The sequence below is a fragment of the Psammomys obesus genome, unplaced genomic scaffold, assembly GCF_907164565.1.
Source record: "Psammomys obesus unplaced genomic scaffold, mPsaObe1.curated_primary_1811, whole genome shotgun sequence".
Lineage (NCBI taxonomy): Eukaryota > Metazoa > Chordata > Mammalia > Rodentia > Muridae > Psammomys > Psammomys obesus.
In genome coordinates, this window is record NW_026596256.1 from 2,443,908 (window position 1) to 2,458,949 (window position 15,042).

A 15,042-nucleotide genomic window follows, 5' to 3' on the forward strand; every position below is an offset into this window, starting at 1 on the left:
GCCTCCAGCGTGTGTGTGTGTTAAGTACAGGAAGGCACTACCACGCTTAGCTGCGCTAACACAATATTTAAAAATAAACAGCCGTAAATTTATTGATTTAACAAAAGCTAAAATAACTGACCTAGAAGAACACACTGAACCTAGATTTAAAAGGATGAAATAATAATGGTAACAAAATCAGGAGTTAGTTGGGAAAGACACAGAGGGAAGGCAAGAAATCAGAGTCTGTTCTTCCATTTAAAAAAAAATCATCTTCAGGTGTGCATGTCAGGGGACGTGTGCACCTGAGTGTGAATGCACGTCTATGAGTGTGTGGAGACGAGTGCAGGTTCGTGTCTCTAGGTGGCTATGTGCACATGAGTGAGGGTGCAGGTCTGTGTGTGGGCGTGTGTGGGCGTGTGCATGTGAGTTGAAGAGCCTATGCTCTTAAACGATTTCAAATCTAATCCTTAGAATCAGTGGCTCAGAATTCAAACTGTATGGTTTTGTACGCAATTATAAGCTTTCTTTCCGTGTGTGTATGTGTGTGTGCGAGAGAGAGGGAGAGAGAGAGAGAGAGTTGGCTTACTCACCCCCTTGCAATGTAGGACTTCAGAGGGACAGAAGAGGTGGAAAAGCAGTGCTAAGATTAGTTTGTGGGAAGCTGCAGAAAGGACTTGGAGGAACAGTTGGCATTGTAATGTAAGAATTGGGGTCATTATCTATAGATGGAGGCAAGGACAGCCAGGACTCTGTTACACAGAGAAACCCTGTCTCAAAAAACAAACAAACAAACAAACAAACAAGAATTGGGGTCATTTGTATGGGTCTGATCTACGGCAGAAGTGAAGGAAGCGCTGAATCTGAGAAGGCACGGCAGCTACTAAAATTAGAGGTAAAAGAACAGGGGCCATAGGTGTGTCCCCCTCTCTCACATCCACTTGTCTCTTAGTGTCACTGACTGTCACTCCTAGAGAGCTGTCTGAAAGGGGAAATCCAATTACAGTAGGAAGACAGAGAAATGATCTGAGAGCAAACAGGGAAGAAAGGGGCATCCCAGAAATCCACTAAAGGGGCCAAGGAGACCGGTCAGTCTGGAAAGTGCTTGCTGACCAGCATGAACAGCCGAGTTTGATGCCTAGAGCCCATATCAAAGAAGTCTGGCATGGTGGTATGTGACTGGGCCCCAGCACTGGGGAGGCAGAGACAGTTGGATCTCTGGGATCAACAGCCAGCCGATTTCGCTTACTTCATGAACTCCAGGCCAGTCAGAAACTGTCTCTCAAAAATCATGATGGATGGCCTAAGGAATGGCAATCGAGGCTGATCTCTGGCCTCTACACATGTGCACCTTCGAACACACACACACACACACACACACACACACACACACACACACACTTTAATCTTACTGTTAAACATATTATTTTCAATGACTGAAAAAGCAGAAAAGTTGCCAAATTCATTTTATGAAGCTAGTGTAATTTTGATAAAAGTAGAGAGGGCAGAGTTGCTCAGGAAGAGATTATCAACAGGTGTGGCAATGTATCCCTACAATCCCAGTGCTGCAGAGGCAGAAGCAGGGGCTGTCAAGTTCTGGACCAGCAAGACCTTGTCTCAAACACCAGATCCAACTAAGCCAGGCTCTGACTGTCACCACTTCAAACTAAGGGGACCATATTTACTAGTCTCTTGGCAGGTGACACAGAGCCTGTTCCTTTCTCCCACTTTTCCTTCTTTCCTCCCATACTTTCCTCCCTCCCTTCCTTCCTCCCACACTTCCCTCCCCTCCCCTCCTTCCTCCCACACTTCTCTCCCTCCCCTCCTTCCTCCCACACTTCCCTCCCCTCCCCTCTTACCACACTTCCATCTGCATTCTGAGCCTGTCTTTCCCTACACCTCCTCCCGTCCTTCCCTTTGCTTCCATATGTCCTGGAATGTCACTACCACACTCCCTAAGTGGTGGCCCCGGCGCTGCAGGCTAGATCTCAGCACAGGCTGGCAGCACAGGGCCAACCCCATGACTCAGCTCTACTTGCATGTGTGTGCCCATTACAGATACAGTTTTGCCTTATTTCCTTTAATATCGTGTAAGCATAATGAATTTTGTCATTTTTACCACCACTCCCCAAACTTTTAATAGTTATTCTTGTGTGTGTGTGTGTGTTTGTGTGTGTGTGTGTGTGTGTGTGTGTGTCTCAGCATGTGGGCACACATACGCCACAGTGCATGTGTGGATGCCAGAGGGCGGCTGGTGGAAGTCTGTTCTCTCCTTTCCAGCACATGGATTCCAGAGCGGAACTTAAGCTTGGTGACAAGTGCTAAGCCACCTGGCTTTTCAGACAGTGCCTGCCACGGAGTTCGCTCTGGATGAGAGTTGAACGCCAGGGAGAGCAGATATTGCTGCTGTTACCGCATTATCAAAGCGCTGAAAGATTAAAGACAACCCAGATGTCCAGCAGGAAGGGATGGCTTCATCAATGAAATTCTTTCTGAGGAATAGCAACAAAGGAGAAAACAGGAGAGAAGAAAAAACAAACAAACAAACAAAAAAAAAAAACGTGTGTTGAAGGATACGTCTTGAAGATTTTAGATGATATATATTTTGTAACAAACACACACAGACAAAAAGACAGAAACGGGTTGGTTTTGAGTAGTTAGATGTTAGATGATTCGGATGTGAGAATTACTGTTAACTGTCAGCTTGACAGCATCTAGATCACGTGGGAGACAGCTCTCTGGTCGTGTCTATGGGGAATGACCTTGATTACCTTAAGTGATGTAGGATGCTTATTTTCGCTGTGGGTGGGGCCATCCCCTGGACTGCACAGAATGGAGGAAGGGAGCTGAGCCCCAGCAGATGGACTCGCTGCCCTTTCTCGGACTGCAGGTGTGATACGATACTCTAAGCACCTGCTGCTTGACTCCCCTTCCAGGATGCACCTTACCTTTAACGGAAATAAACTCTTCCTTAGGTTGCCTTCATCAGGGTACTTTACCTCAGCAACAGGGAAGAAACAAAGATACCTGTTTTTCACCTTTAATCCGTTTCTGAATTTTCCAAATTATACAACAAATGCAAATGTTTTGATCTTGTCTTAATCGCTGTTGTGTTCTGTGAAGAGACACCGTGACCAAGGGGACTCATAAAAGAAAGTATTTGATCAGGGCTTGCTTAAAGTTTCAGAGGGTTAGTCCATTATCATCATGGTGGGGAGCACGGCAGTGCGCAGGCAGACACAGTGCTGTGCAGGAGCTGAGAGTGCTATAGCAACACTGGGCCTGCCATGGGCTTTCAAAAGCCCAAAGCCCCGCCCCTCCATGACACACCTCCTCCAACAAGGACACACCTTCTAATCCCTTCAGAAGTGCCACTCCCTGGTGACTTAGTATTCAGACATATGAGCCTATGGGGGCTGTTCTTATTCAATCATCACAGATCTGAAAAGTTTGTTTGTTTGTTTGTTTGTTTGTTTGTTTTTAATAAAGAGAAACACATTTCTGTCTTCCTCCTTCTTGTCCCTTCTCCAGTCCACTTGGCTCCAGAGGGCACAGTCCATCGAGATCCCAGGATCACAGGCTGGTCCAGATAATTACACGCCACCACTATAAATTGCCCCTTTGTCCAGACTCCTCAAAAATGTAAGCAGGGTTAGATGGCTACGCAGGTCAGCAAACAGGGAAAGTTTGAGAAGGACTAGCACTTCATCCTCCAATCTTGCCCAAGTGTGTAAATCTCAGCTCCTCAGGCTCCAGGCCTCCAGAACTGGTTTGTGACACGCAATGGTAGTGTCCTCCTCCCCCAAGGGAAGGGTTAAACTTAGTGAGAAGAGGGATGGATTAAAAAAGGAGGAAAAACTATCATCAATATGTCATAAAATATACATGCTATTTCTAATTTATTCCTGTCCATTTGAGGCAACACATCTAACGTGCTACAAATATTCCTGGAACGCAGTACACCCTTCTCTTTAATAACGTGCGTCTGGAACTCTCGTTTGCACTCCGTGAATTACTATTTTATTTAATGAAAAAAAGATAAATTGTCCTTGATTTGTATTTATTAATTTCTATGAATTTGGTGTCTGACATTTATGAAAGCTTAGCCACATAATTTCTTCTTTCTTTAATTTACAACCAGAGGACCGTTTAAATATAATTTTAAACGATGCATAAAATGCTTCCTGACATGTTTGTTTTTCAAATTTCCAACATGCATATTTGCTGTTTCTACTCAGCGAACAAACACTGTCTCAAAATTGTGAGGGAAGAAAAATGTTACCTGCTCGGGATGCCTTTATGAAGACTTCGCTGCTGTGCTTGGTGGCAGCTGGGCTCCCTGGAGGCTGTCCTGGCAAGTGTGAGCTGGTTGTTTTAACTCAGTCCGAGGCAGAGGCAGAGGCAGGAGACACTGTAGGTGTAGCAGTCTTCATTTGGGGGCAGAACCCCAGAACAAGACCTAAAATTAGACACAGTTCTGATAGCATTTTTGAGGGAACAGAAGTAAAACGAAAGGTGAAATACATTTCTTAAAGACAACTATTGTTTCTATGCTTATTCAGGATCAGACAGCTTTTAAGGTTAAGTAGATGGCTTTCTTCATAGTTGGCTTCTTGAAAATGATTCTTTGTAATTCCCATTTTAACTTTTCCTTATTCTGAATAATAGTCATATTAAATAATAACACCTTTGAAAAACCTCACAGCCATAGTTCAAATTCTGTGACGCTAGCCTCAATTTTTGAATTTTTAAAGCTGTGCTTCATTGTATGTGTGTGTGGGTATGTTTGGATGTGTGCGTAGATATGTGTGTGCCTACCTGTGGAGGACGGAGGACAACTTCGGCTGTTATTACTCAGGTACCACCATCATTTATGTGATTTGATCTGATTTTGAGACAGGGTCTTTCACTGGCCTTACGCTCTGTCCACCAGACTGCAGTGGCCAGCCAGCAAAACATAGGAATTCCTGTCTCCATTTCCCAGTGCTGGGAGTTCAAGTACACACTGCCAAGTCCAGCCTGGTTTCTTTTCTTCTTCTTTTTCTCTCTTCATAGTTTCCAGGGGACTCAAACTCAGGTTCTGGCGCACACAAGGCAGGTACTTTATGGACTAAACAATCTCTCCAGACATATTGTGCGTCCTTTTTAACCAGAACTTATGGAAAGAAAATAACACTCAACCCTCACGTGAGCGATCCTTAAATAAAGAAAGCATGGCTCAAAGTGCCACTCCCCCCCCTTTTTTCTCTGACTTCTGTCTTTGAAACAGATGTCTCCCACAACCAAACAACTCTGTTCTCTAATCAGAAAGTAAAGGCTTGTGTGTGGATTTATGGTAGATGTCTGTGCCGGCTCTCAAAACCGTCTACACAGGCGTGTTCTTACAGACTCATTACACTGAAATTTGACTGGTAATTCCCTTTTTAACTTGTTCTACGGACTTTCACCCAAACATGATTTTACTGTTTTTTTAAGAAGAGTTTTTTCATGATTGGGTATTTCAGACGAACGCCTCGTGATGCTAAGGCGCTAGCCCTTTAAGTCGATGACGGACTTGCCGATGTCAGCAGCTGGGCACGCATGCCTATGCTACCAGCTGACAGGACACTAATTACTAGTTATGTGGCTGTTGCCTGCTTAAGGAGCTCATCACCGAGTTATGATTGAGGAAGGCTAGAGAGCTCGGGGCTGATGTGGGAAGCGACACCAGCTATGCAAATGCCACAGGAGGTCTCCGATTGGTCCACCTGACAGAGATCTGTCTAAGGAGGAAGCATCTAGTTTAATACCAAAACACACACACACACAAGTCCGGTCAGCAGAGGAGAATTTACAGGAGGCCTCAGAGGCATCGCCTGTCCAGCTGACAGCAGCTGCAAACTAAGCATGATTCCCCGGCTTTAATCAATAGCCAGGGATGAGTCCTCAGCATAGACAACTCCTCATGGGGAGGGGGCGGGGCCCAGGAGGGGTCAACATTGTCTCTAGAAACCAAGTACTTACTTTGTCATTTTTGGAAAACGTTTCCTCAATCGTTACGGTGACGGTAACAGAGCTGACACGTTGTCCCGAGGATGAGGGATGCCAGCCTTGGTTTCTTCAAACAGGGTCTGAGAAGAACAGCCCCACAGACAAGGGCTCCAGGGAAGATGTGAGGGGGGAAGAGGGAAGTGGGATCCAGACAGGGACGGGGAGGCATCACGGCAGGTGCAGAGGAAGTTTCTGTGCAGCTGCAGGTGGGGCTGCTGTGCTCTGACCAGACCCTAAAAGCTTTGAGAATAAAAATGTGTTACCCGGCTGGAGACAGTACCGTAACAGAAAGATCGCTTGCAAGGCCCTGGGTTCTAGTCCAAGTACCAAAAACAAGCAAACAAACAAAAACAAAAAACTATTAAGTTTCTATTCTAGGTGTGCCTGACTCCCCCCCCCCTGCAACCCACCAGCCAATGTTTGCAAAACAAGACAACCACAGTTTCCCCCTGAGATTAAAACAATAATGATGTAGGAGGGCAGCAGCTCAGTTGATAAAGTGCTCATTTTGCAATCATGGGGACCTAAGTTCAGATTGCCAGCACCTACAAAAAAAAAAAAAAAAAAAAAAAAAAAAAAGCAGGCCACGGTATGTGTTTGTAGTCCCAACCCTAGGGAGGCAGAGACAAGAACTTAAGCTTGCTGGCAGTGAGCTAGCTCACTCAGTGAGCTCTGGGTGCAGTGAGAGAGCTTTCTCAAAATAAATAAATAAATAAATAAAAGAAAGAAAGGTGAAGGGATGATTGAGGAAGAGAGCTAGTGTTGAATTCTGACATCTACACACACACACACACACACACACACACACATGAACACACACAGAGAACAACAGCGTTTGATTATTTGTCACACGAGAGAAGAAATAGACCTTTGGCGAGTCGCCTTTCCCCGTGGGGCTACAGGTGTCTACACAGTGGCACAGAAACACTTTGGGAGGGTAAAGACGGGCACCCGCATGTGACCTCTGAGGGAGCCACCTCTGCAGGGCTCGTTCCTCATGCTCTCTGTGTGCTGCTGCTGCCGCCGACACGTCAAGTCTCTCTCTCAGCTCGAGGCCTGCCTGGCAGGCTGGGAGTGAGTCATGCCCACTCCCTTTTCAGCCTGGGCACCATCCGGCCCTCTGCGAGCGAGAGGCGACAGAGGAGGAGAGGGTGTTTTGCAAACACTTGTTTATGCTGATGTATGGCTTATCCTTGCTGATCTATCTGGGGAGCAGCGGACAGGCTGGCGAGGCTCTGAGGGTATCTGGGCCATCTCTACAGATTGGCTCTGCACACCCACTCTGGAGCAGAACTCTCGTTGAGGGGGAAACAGGGCAGCTACGCTGTGTTCAGCTTGCCTACTGAGCAGCTGTGAGGCCACGAACAACACACGTACTGTGTGCAGTGCAGAGAACTCTTGTACAGGAGCTTCCTACACGCCGTAACTGAGAGGATTAGAGCTCTTAGCCGAGAGGCTCCTAGCGCCATGCCAGACATCTCCATGTGTAAGTGCCGCTTGCCTTCTCCCCAACCCAAGTTTGGGTTCATCATCTCTGACAATGATGGAGACTTAGAGACAGGGCAGAATGCATGTGGGTGAGGCCGAGGGAAATGGGGATCCAGAGGATGGAAAGAAGGAAGCCAGTGGGATGTGCTGTAAGCTAGACACGAGCACAGGCCATGGTGCTCAATCCTGAAGTGGACTGATGCAGTGTAGAGTTGAAGGGTGGTCCCGTCTGAGGGAGAGGAGTATGGTGTGTTCACACACATATTCCTGAAACCGTCGGTCAAGGGTCACCGTGGGAGGGGATGAACTGACAGGACATTTAACCGGCATTGTGACTTTGCCTTCTACTGTTCTAGACGGGGAGAGCTCGCAGATCCCATGTGCAGACTGGGGCAAATGGATGTCAGCCCAAGCACACTGACACGTTCCCGGATCCAGGCAGGGCAAAGGCAGACACACTGAGGAAAATGGAGATACCCAGAACCTAGTGGTTTCCATCAGGAAGCAGCCACTGTGGAGGTGAGATAAGACAGTGGGAACTTCAAAGGCAAAGGTCGTGATGCCAAGATGGCTGCAGATTGCAAGACACGTCAGCACCCGGATCTCCCCAGGGTGGTGCTTGGTACCCGGGGCCTCTTCCGCCCTGTCCTGCATCTGACCTGTGGTCTAAGGAGGTGGGGGTGGCATGTACAACAGCCCTGTTAGACTCGCCTTAAACAAACTGGAAGAGTCTGTGCAAACCCCAGTTTACATGGGGAAATGCAAAATCCTGTAGACTGTACTGCAGGAGGGACCAGATTACAGCATTAATGTGGACGCATACGGGCTGATGCTCCAGGAAGAAGGACGCTATTAAGGCCTACTCCTCTAGGCTGGCATAGTGCTACGAACCTTTAACTCAGGAAGTGAAGGCAGGAGGATCACAAGGTAGGGGCTGGCACTGTCCTCAAGCCTCCTTAGAACACCACCAAGCGCTGATGTCCCCTGTGGCTTCTGGAGAGTCAAGAATGTCCCTGCTTCCAACATAGAGCTGCTTTTCCAGTAGCTGTGTGTTCTTGGGTAGTTACTGAGTCTCCCTGTGCCTGTGTGGGATTTTGTGGTAAGCTCCAGAGCCTCTCCATGCTTGGGTGGGTTTCTCTCTTGCCCAGGTTTTATAGAGTTGTGATAGTATACAGGAAGAGCTCAGAGCAGCTAGGAGTTACCCTCACAGCTGCCATTAACAACCCCCTTCAAGATGACAGTCATGCCTCAGGTATGCTAATGACCTCCAGCTAGTTTTAGACTGTTTTTGGAACCAGTTTGACTCATTAAGGGGGTCTCTTTGCAAATCCTCCCTGTAGAACATAGTGTCTGCAGCATACAATACAGCATTGTGTGCTCAAAATCCACAAGGAGAGTCACTTAAAAATGTATTCTGCTTGTGGGGGTGAGGAAGCACTTATACCATAGTACGCAGGTGAGAACAGCTGCTCCGGAGTCTGTCTTCTCCTATCTTATTTTTGAGCCAGGGTCTCTCTTGTTACATCCGCCACTGGATGCACAAATGATTCTCCCGTTTCTGCCTCCCATCTCTTGTAGGACTGCAGGACTTGGGTTACTGATCCAATCTGTGACACCTGGCTTTTTTGTTTTGGTTTACTGTTGGTTTCCGTTTTTCGAGACAGGGTTTCTCTGTGTAGCCCTGGCTGTCCTGGAACTAACACTTTGTAGACCAAGTTGCACTCGAGCTCAGAGATCTACCTGCCTCTGCCTCCAGACTGCCAGGATTAAAGGTGTGCTCCACTAGGCCAGCCACCATGCCTGGCTTTTTTTTTTTTTTTTTTAAATATAGATTCTGAAGATCTGGATTTAGGTCATCAGGGGGTTGTGGCAAATTCTCTTACCCACTGAACCAATCTCACTGGTCTGGGAGTAGCAATTATGTTGAATTTTCATACTAATACAAACAACCACAATAATAATAAAGGAGGTGGCAGGAAGCTGAGGTGAAGAAGTTGCTGGCTATAACTTGTCCCCAAACTCCCACAGACGTGAATAAAAAACCTGAACAGCTTTTACTATGCCAATCTCACTGGAATAAAACAGTCTAATAAAAGAGAGAAGTGTCTTTGCTTATGGCTGTCCTGAGAAAGTTTTCGTTTGTCCCTTGGCCAATGGGAACACCCCACTTATGCTCCGATTGTCTTCACTCTTGTCCCACCAAACAACTCAGTCACAGAACAATATAGGTAGGCATTAGAAGACTATCATTCATCACTAGGAGGGTGAGAGGTCAGAGGAGGCCCTGAACTATGGAGCCATCACATATGTGACTATATATGACTGATGGCTGGATGGCTGGAGGGCATTTTTAAATGCTGCACCAGCAAGAATGTCTTTACGTGTTTGGTCCTAGGATGCAGGCTGGAATTCTGCCAGGTTTATTTGGATTCCAATTTGTTGAGGGGGGACAAAACGAAACCCCCAGAACAGATCAAAATCATTGTCAGATGGAGCCATGTTAAGAGAAGTTATGCTCCTGGATGGAATGGAAGATCCTAAACTGCTCTTGGAGAACAGATGTCGTGTGTCAACATGGAATGTGCACACTGACAACATGGACCTGTCAGAGCACCCACAAAGCCATGAGCATGCTGGAAAAGATGCTGACCTTAAAGGCCTTGGGAGAATAAAAAGATTCCTTGAAAAGGGGATTATACGTGTCATGGCAGGAGGTAGACCCCAGGAAAAGAGTGGGTGACAAGAATGTAGGGAAGGAAGGATTCCTTCCTCCTCAACCTGGAGTTGAGGAGCAAAGCCCACAAAGGCAATGCTAATTAATATACTGCAGAGATGCTAACGCATGAAGCTTGCTTGCTGCTCTATTCCCAACAGCCATGCTTGGGAAACAATGAGGAGCAGAGGAAGAAAATGACAAAGGCCCATGTGGATGGTTTGCAGCCCATAAGAACACAGTCATGGCATTTGCAGAAAAATGGATGCCACTGGAAACTATCGTATTAAGCAAACTAAACCAGTCTCAGAAAGGCACAGAGACTGTGTTTCATCATACGTGGCTCCTAAATTTTAAGTAGATACATAAAGTCATGAATGTACATGTGACATGAAGACAGAAGTAACTCAGTGTACGGAAGAAAGGTGAGTCATGGGAGGAGGAAGAAAAAGAAAGAGGAGGAAAGATGTATGGGGAATGTGTTCAATAACCAGAGTACAGTTTTATAAAAATATCCTTAATTAGCTCAGTGCTGCATAAGTGAATGCATACAATAAAAATTCAAAAGACAGGGGGCCTTGCTAATCGGCCACATGGCGCTGGGAGGTCTGCCCAGCCCCTCAGACTGACAGAGACCTTCTCCATCAACAAAGAGGCTAGGCTAGCCGTGTGGGGCACTTCTCAAGTTTGACGCAGCTCTGTGTGCCTACCTGTGGCAAGAGACGTGGCCCTTTCCACTGGAAAAACAAAGATTCCTAGAAACATATCAACAGCTCCTGGCAAGTAGTTCTCACAGATGGACATGAAGCCGCTGAGCATTCTTTGCTCCTCTCTGTCTCCACCATCATCACCTCAGACAATGCCTCCACAGCCTCGGATTGGCCTGTCCCTAGCCCACACATTTGATTCCAGAAGACCATAGATAGCCCCATACCCTGAAGACATTCACGATGTGTGTAGACAGAAAACCACAGAGAGGTTAGTCAGATGAACACGCTGGAGCTAGAGATGACCCCTGGAGAAGCTGGGGTGCAGTGGAGGCAGGAGATGAGTGTGTTTAAGTGGGACTGGAGGGGAGAGACACTGCCAACAGTGGGGACAGGTGCTTCTTGTTTTGTTATAAGAGGAAGACGCAAATGCAGTGTGCTAGAGTCAGGAGGACTGAATTTTTCACAAGTGAGAGAATAACACATATGAGTGCATTAAGAATTGTCTAGTTGGGCTGGAGAGATAGATGGCTCAGCGGTTAAGAACACTGACTGCTTTTCCAGAGGACGTGGGTTCAATTCCCAGCACCCATGGGGCAGCTCACAATGGTCAATAACTCCAGTTCCAGGGAGTCTGACACCCTCACACAGACATACATGCAGGCAAAACACCAATGCAGGTAAAGTAAACAAATCAATAAATCATTAAAAAAAAAAAAAAAGAATTGTCGAGAGTGTGGCCAGGCGGCTGGGAGCGAGCAGGACTTTCCTTACCGGTGGATTGTGTAGTGAGCACAGCCAGTCTCGTCTTCTATTCATCATGGCGTCCTCTGATATTCAGGTGAAAGAGCTGGAGAAGCGCGCTTCAGGCCAGGCTTTCGAGCTGGTTCTCAGCCCTCGGTCAAAAGAATCAGTCCCCGACTTCCCCCTTGCCCCCAAAGAAGAAGGATCTTTCCCTGGAGGAAATTCAGAAGAAATTAGAAGCTGCAGAAGAAAGACGCAAGTCTCATGAAGCAGAAGTCTTGAAGCAGCTTGCTGAGAAGCGGGAGCATGAAAAAGAAGTGCTCCAAAAAGCTACCGAGGAGAATAACAACTTCAGCAAAATGGCAGAGGAGAAACCGACCCACAAAATGGAGGCCAACAAAGAGAACGGGGAGGCACAAATGGCTGCCAAGCTGGAGCGTTTGCGAGAGAAGGACAAACATGTTGAAGAGGCACAGAAGAACAAAGAATCCAAAGATCCTGCGGATGAGACCGAGGCTGACTAATTTGTTCCAAGAACTGATTTTCTCCCCGACCCCTTCCTAAATATCCAAAGACTGTACTGGCCAGTGTCATTGACTTTTTCCCTCCTGACGAATATTCTAGAAGCTGAAGTAGGACTGTATAGGTAGATCAGACCGTGAGATGTTTCAGGGGCTCAAGGGGAGAAACTGAAAGTGTTTTACTCTTTTTTAAAGTGTTGGTCTTTCTAACGTAGCCATTTTTCTCGTTGCATCTTTTCCACTTCAGCACCCTGGGTTAATGGCTAGTGCTGTATTGACTGTGGAAGACGTTCGTGAAAAGTGTGTAGTGGCTTCTTCCAACCTGTTAGATGCTGACTCTCTGTTTACTTTGCCATCCCAATTCTGTCCCAAGCTCACCAGATGCTACTGTACTTGAATGGTTAATAAACTGCACAGTGCTATTGGTCGCAAAAAAAAAAAAAAAAAAAAAAAGAATTGTCTAGTCAAAGAAGAACTTGGAAAAAAGAAGATGATAAAACTGGGTTAAAACTGGGTGGTGGTGCACACTCCTTTAATCCCAGCACTTGGAAGACAGAGGCCAGCAGATCTCTAAGTTCAAGTCCAACCTGGTCTACAAAGTGAGTTCCAGGACAGCCAGGGCTATGCAAAGAAACCCTGTCTCAAAAAAACAAAACAAAACAAAAAAACCAAAACAAAAAACAATAACAAAAAAGAACTTGGAACTTGGACCAGCAGGCACAGCTAAAATTTGTATAAAGCCCTGAGATAGCCAAGCTAGTGCAGGAGAGAAAGGGGCAGAGGGGTCAAGTCTGAAACCTAAGGATAGCTACAGTGATGACAATGACAGATCAAGGGACCAGAACAGGGAACAGGTGGTAAAACTGTCGGACTCAACTTCAAGTCCTCTTGAATTGTCTGGAGGTGCCAAAGGGGAGGAAGTGCAAAGATAATGGGTTACAGGAGGGAAGAGAATGCCTCAAAGTAAGATTGAGAGGGAACCAAATAATTCATAATGGATGGGTTAAAGATAAGAAGACTGTACAGATGAGCAACAGAGGGTGGGGTGAGTGCACTGGAAAAAAAAAAAAAAAAAGATGAAGGCACGGCCAGGCACAGTATTGCAGGGAATATCTTGTTATTGAACTCATGAGAATAATGGTAACCCCAATCGGCGTCATCTTCAGAAAGTTCGGTAGCGGCTGGGCCTAGGGGTGGTAGAATGTTTCAGAGTAAGTTTTGCAGGAAGAAGAAAGCAAGCGTGGGCTCCAAGCATCCGTACAGGGTCCAGAGGGCACCTAGTTCACCTTCGGCCCTGGCGGTGCTAGGAGTAAGTGGCTAGCAGCTCACCCCAAGGACAGCACGTGCATGCTGCCAGAACTGTCTAGCAGAGAGGGAATCAAAGAACTAGACATGACTATGACCATTGGCCAGAGAAAAGTCAGGGGGTCATCTTCAAAGGCTTTGAAAGCAAAAGCAGGTGTTGGTAAACTAGTGTGGGAGCCATCCGTTTTCGGAAAGTGTTCGGGAGGCTCACAGCCGCGTCGATTATTTATTTATTTATTGCACATCTGTTAGGGGTTGTCGAATTTGTGTGCATGGACCACCCACACACGAAGGTCAGAGGACAACCTCAGGGTAGGTCCTTGGCTGTCTTTCGTATTTTGTTTGAGACAGGGTTTCCTCACTGGCCTGGAATTTTGCCACTTGGGCCAAGCTAGTTAAGTCATCAGGTTTCTAGGGACCTGCCTCTGCTCCCCATCTCACTGTCGCTGAAGTTACAGGCTCAGGCCACGGAACTCAACATTTCATGCGGGACCTCCCGAATTCTCACACTTTTAAGGTGAGTGCTTTACCAAGTGAGACACGTCCCCAAACCCTAACAACTTTTCTTCGTGTCCACACATTTATATTCATTTGCCCCTCTTCATGCTTGTTCCTCCATCAGTCTGTCACCTCCATGTCAACTCCGACTGAGTATCTCCTGAAGCCTGGCTAGAGACATAACGTGGGTTCTGCTCTGGACAGGGAGAACAGTCACTTGGGGGAGGCTGACGGAAGCTCAAGGGGACCTTGTGGACATGGTGGTCTTTCCTCCGTGAGCCCCTCACCCCTAGTGAGGAGGACTGGGGCACAGCTCCGCCAGAACCCTTCCTTCGGAGAAAAGCTATGGTGACAGTGGGGTCTGGCCCCACTGGAGGTACCGACAACTAGGAGTATCTAAAGACTGGTCCTTCATCTGTCCATCTTCCATCTCCTATGTGGCCTCCTGCCTAGGAGCTCAGCGCACAGTCAGACACCAAGATTTGTGGTTCAGATAAGCCCTAGGGGTTACCCTCAGGACTGGTGTGGGCAAGTGCATTAATTTATGGGGCTATTTTTGTGCTGGAGGATTAGTTACCCACAGGGATCACGTGACCCACAAAGTCTAGTACCTCCACTGCCCATGACAAGAAATGTTGGCCAAGCTGTGGTGGGTTGGCTTGGTGAGGACTAACTGTGAGTCTCAGAAGTCACCGGGAAGATGTTTTTAGGAGACAGAGAGCAGACAGAGCATTCTAAAACCCAGTCTGGATGAGAGTCCAGCAGAGGGAGGAGAGCTGGGAGCTGAAGTCTGCTTCTGGGACTGATGAGCAATGAATGACCTTGGACCCAATAGTTTCAAGGTAGATAATACGTTGGAGCGAGGTGAGCTCCAGGGCTGGTGTAAGAGTTCTGTAGAGCAGTGTGGGCTGGTCATGATCCCCTCTGCCGGTCACCTGAGCGTGGTGGGAGGTTCACTCTCAGAACACACACTCTTCCCCTCCTTGGGCAGGTATTCAGGCCCATGGAATGTCTGATAATCTCTGGTTAGAACAAGCCATGACTGAATGTCACCTTA

The 15,042-nt window shown here is 47.0% G+C and overlaps 1 pseudogene; it reads left to right on the forward strand.

Annotated features, from left to right (window-relative positions):
* Positions 1-11,716: 11,716 nt before the first annotated feature.
* LOC129668716 (stathmin-like) lies at positions 11,717-12,394 on the forward strand (annotated as a pseudogene).
* Positions 12,395-15,042: the final 2,648 nt, after the last annotated feature.